Raw genomic sequence first — 4,537 nt, 5'->3', positions numbered from 1 at the left:
AACTGCAACTTTACAACTGTCTAAGTAACTGTCGTAAGAATCAGAATCGAGTTTATAGATTCTTATTGATCTTATTGGCCATGTAGGTTTGCACATCATCGGTGGTCACTCGGGGTTGAGTATGACTGTCTCGGTCCTTGGCAGGGGGTGGCCAGAGTCCAATGGCATGGAGAACCAAGATGATTGGGGACCACCCTCTGGTTGCAGCCTTCATCCGCCTTCACTGGTATTGTGACCTGAAGACATTTTCCGCCGTTGAGGTCTTTGTCGGATCGTGATTCGTCTAGAACCTCCCCCTTGACCTATCCGCCTTGGGTGACCCTGCCAGGAGCCAAGCTCAGGATGGCATAGCTCTGGGATCATTAGTACACACAAGCTTCTCCACCACGGCAAGGTGGCGATCCAGGAGAAGGTTTGCACATACATGGAATTTGACTCCGGTTTCGCGGCCCTCAGGGTACTTAACATAGATTAACGCAACAATCTTCAGATATATACACAAGGACTGACTATATACAGGCAAAATATGAGGCGATAAAGTGCAATGAATATATCAGAGCTGCTGAAATAGATTTTAGCAGGTTACTTGCATGCCTGAAGTAGATGGACATGACAGAGTGTACCAGTATATGTACAATGTACAGTACAGTATATACAACATGGTTGGGTATATTTGACAATGTTGGGCGTTCATTGGAATGACAGCCCACAGAAAGAAACTATTTACGTTTGGTTGTCTTGATGCATGCTCAATAATCCAGGTAAGAAAATCAGAGAAAATTGAATCAGGGGGGCGCCCATTAATTCAGTTCATCTGGACACGTTCATTGGGAGAAACGTGTCATCAATCATCTAAGTGACCTCTTCAGTCAACTGACTGCCGGCGTCCCCACCCTTATAAACAATACAGTGGCATAACGACCCAAACCAACCATCGGTTTCATGCAAATTGCCGTGACCATTAACTAGAATTACAATGGCCACGTGTGCTATTCACAGAGGAATTGGGAATGGTTGCAATCCCAGCATCTGTCGCCATTTTACAATATTGTGATTGTTACCATTCCCAAATCCTCTGTGAATAGTGCCCATTGACATTGTAACTCTAGTTAATGGTCACGGCAATTTGCATATGAAACCAATCGTTTCGGTCGTTATTCCAGTGTATTGTTTATAAGAGTGGGGATACTCACAGTCAGTTGAGACTGAAGAGGTCTAAATAAACATTGTGTCCAGATGAACTGGTTCAAGTTTGTGTTCTTATATCTGGCTGTTTTGGTGTACAGTGCTATGTAGCGCCTACCAGAGGGGAGGAGTTGGAACAGGCTGTGACCAGGGTGCGATGGGTCTGCAGTGATGTCGTCTGCCCGTTTCCTGACTTTGGAGAGAAGTCCTGAATGGAGGGCAGGTTGGCACCAATGATTCTGCTGGGCCTTTCTGATGATTGTGTCTATGTTGGATGTCCACCTTGGGTCCTGGGAGGTTGTAGAACCCAGAAATCTGTAGGTTTCACCGCAGACACCGTGCTGTTGAGTATGGTGAGGGGGGCAGTGTTGGGGGCTCCTGAAGTCCACTGTCATCTCCACTGTTTGAGTGTGTTCAGCTCCAGGTTGTTATGGCCGCACCAGGGGGCCAGCTGTTCAACCTCCCGTTTATATGCAGACTTGTCACCATCCCGGATGAGGCCAGTGATGGTTGTGTCATCCGCAAACTTCAGGAGTTTAACAGAAAGGTCTCCTGAGGTGCAGTCATTTGTGTAGAGGGAGAAGAGTAGAGGGGAGAGCACATATCTCTGGGGGGCACCAGTGCTGATTGTCCGGGTGCTGGGTGTGTTTTTCCCCAGCCTCACCAGCTGCCTCCTCTCTGTCAGGAAGTTTTTAATCTACTGGCAGATGGGGGCTGGTACAGTGAGCCGGTTGAGTTTGGAATGGAGGATATCTGGGATGATGATGTTGAACGCTGAGCTGAAGTCCACAAACAGGACCCTCGCGTGTGTCCCTGGGGAGTTGAGGTGTCGGAAGATGTAGTGCAATCCCATGTTGACTGCATCCTCCACTGACCGGTTTGCTCGGTAGGCTTACTGCAGGGGGTTGAGCAGGGGGCCTATGATTTCATTCAGGTGGGCCCGCACCAGTCTCTCAAAGGATTTCATGACCACAAACATTAGGGCAATGGGCCTGTAGTCATTTAATCCTGTGATAGGGGGTTTCATGGGGACCGGGATGATAGTGGAGCTCTTGAAGCAGGAGGGGACTTCATAGTGATCTGTTGAAGATCAGTATGAAAATGGGGGCCAGCTGGTCAGCACAGACTTTAAGACAGGAGGGTGACATGTCATCAGGGCCCAGTGCCACTTGGTATTCTGTCTCTGGAAGAGCTGGCACACATCCTCAACACAGATCCTGAGTGCGGGTGGGGGTTCGGTGGGGAGGGAAGAGGGGCTGGCAGGGGGTGCAGATGGTTATGTGTTGTGACCGGAGAGGGGTGTGAAAGTTTGCTTATCAAACCTGTAGTAAAATCCATTTCAGTCCAAGTCCAATCCAAGTCAGGTCAACCTTTGCTGCTACCATTATGACAGTAGATGGTGCTATCTGCATCTGTTTCTACTGCCTTGTACATTTGCCTCTTTAGGCAAAGGGCTAGAAGAAGGTAACTCCGAATTCAAATCCAAGAAGGCCCTGGCAGCAGGGTGCTCGATGGTGTTTGTGGCAGAAGAGCCCAATAGGATCATGAGCCCTATCGGACCAATGGCACAAACATCAGATGGCATGCAGAGGAACCACTCTGTTGGTCAATGGATGGCATCACATGACAAGTAGGCTGTCACTGCACGGCAACCTCTTTATCTACTGAGCCCGTTGCACTGCGGTGTACGGCTCAGGAATGGGTTCTGAGGTCCAGAGAGACTGTTCAGCGGGGGCACGACACCGACCGTCTTAACTACTGTGTGAGGCATGATGTGAGGAGCGCTCGATGGGAAAAGCACCTGCATGGAGAGCTTGTAACAGACCAACTCAAACAACATTCTTCTGTGACAAATGTAGATGATACTGTTGCTCTAATGTGGGCCTAATGGTCCGACGTCAATTTTGTTCTTCATCTTGACCTTGATTTTGTTCTGAAATTTTAAATAGGCCTTGTTTAAGAAAAGTGGCCTTTGAAGTTGTTAACTTTATCTTTAAATAAAACCTTTAAGAAGTCATTTGTTATTGAACTGTCTTGTTTTGATATAACATTAGGAGAAAATGTTCACTTTCACTTCAACATAATCAATGGCACAATTTACCCCTATGTGGCTCAACTTATCCTCTCTCCCTAGGCTCAACTTACCCCTCATCAGGGGCAAGTTGGGCCAAGAGACCCCTTTTCTTTGGAAAGTCATATTTTGAAAACTGCTTATTTTAGATCCAAAGCGATTATTCCCAGGGATGCACCACATCCTGAGATATATGTACTTATTTTAGCTGGAGACATTACTGTCATGCCCTCACTTTAAAGACACCTCAAGTAACAACTGGCTCAACTCACCCCACTCTCCCCGAAACCTGGAAAACAAACCATGTCCTACCAGATTACACATTTCGAAAAGAATGCATACCTGATTTAACAAGCCAAAAATCAGTCACATCCTCCAAACCTGAAACAAACGGAGGGTGTTATCAGTCTTAGGGCAGAACATGATGGAGGTCTTTTATTTGCTTTGTCAGCATTGTGTCGCTAAACTGAACATAAAGACCACATTTCAAAACGATACCATTTTGTCACCTGACGACAAAATGGCCATTTTAATCAAGAGACCATAACAAAGCTGCAGAGTTTCAGTTGATTTTATTGAAAATATTATAAAATAACATGTAACTACAGCAGCATCTCTGTTCATTTGTTTTCACATTTTCTCAACGCTAGTAGAAAATGGCTTTTTTACAGCAATTCATAAGTAAATGGGACTGCACAGGCAGAGAGGCAGTAAAGATGACATCGACCATCCTTGACTTTCTGCATCAGCTGCAGTTAGCAGGTTTCACAGGGACACTTTCGTTTTAGTTCAGTTTGGGACTAGCTTAACACAAACCACTTTGTGCCGCCTCGTGGCAATGCCCCGGAAAACTTCTTTTACTTCTCCCGACCGAAATTTGCCAATTTGATTAGCTTGTTCTGTAACCCGAGTGAAACATCTGGAACTATTGTAGCGAATTCGGGGGGGGGGGGGCAGCTGGGAACCGCCGCAGCCGGGACGCGAACCCGAGTCGCCCGCACCACTGGCGACTACGTTAACCCGTTTACTAAAAAGTCCGAACCGTTGGCCAAGCGCTTGCGAGTCTACACATCCGTGGTCGTTACAATATTTACATAGAAAAGGTATGAAAGCTGACCTTAGTGTGGCTTGTTAAGAGTCTACTTCCGATGCATGTCAAAATGGACGCTCCTGTAGAGGCGTAGGCCAGGAGCGTCCACGTTGACATGCACTTGGAAGTAGACTTGTGTAAACCACACAGGTGAGATTTTATAATTTATCTTACAATATCCAATATATGTC

The sequence above is a fragment of the Lampris incognitus genome, chromosome 6 (assembly GCF_029633865.1).
Source record: "Lampris incognitus isolate fLamInc1 chromosome 6, fLamInc1.hap2, whole genome shotgun sequence".
NCBI classification, from domain to species: domain Eukaryota; kingdom Metazoa; phylum Chordata; class Actinopteri; order Lampriformes; family Lampridae; genus Lampris; species Lampris incognitus.
This window is presented reverse-complemented; position numbering follows the sequence as displayed.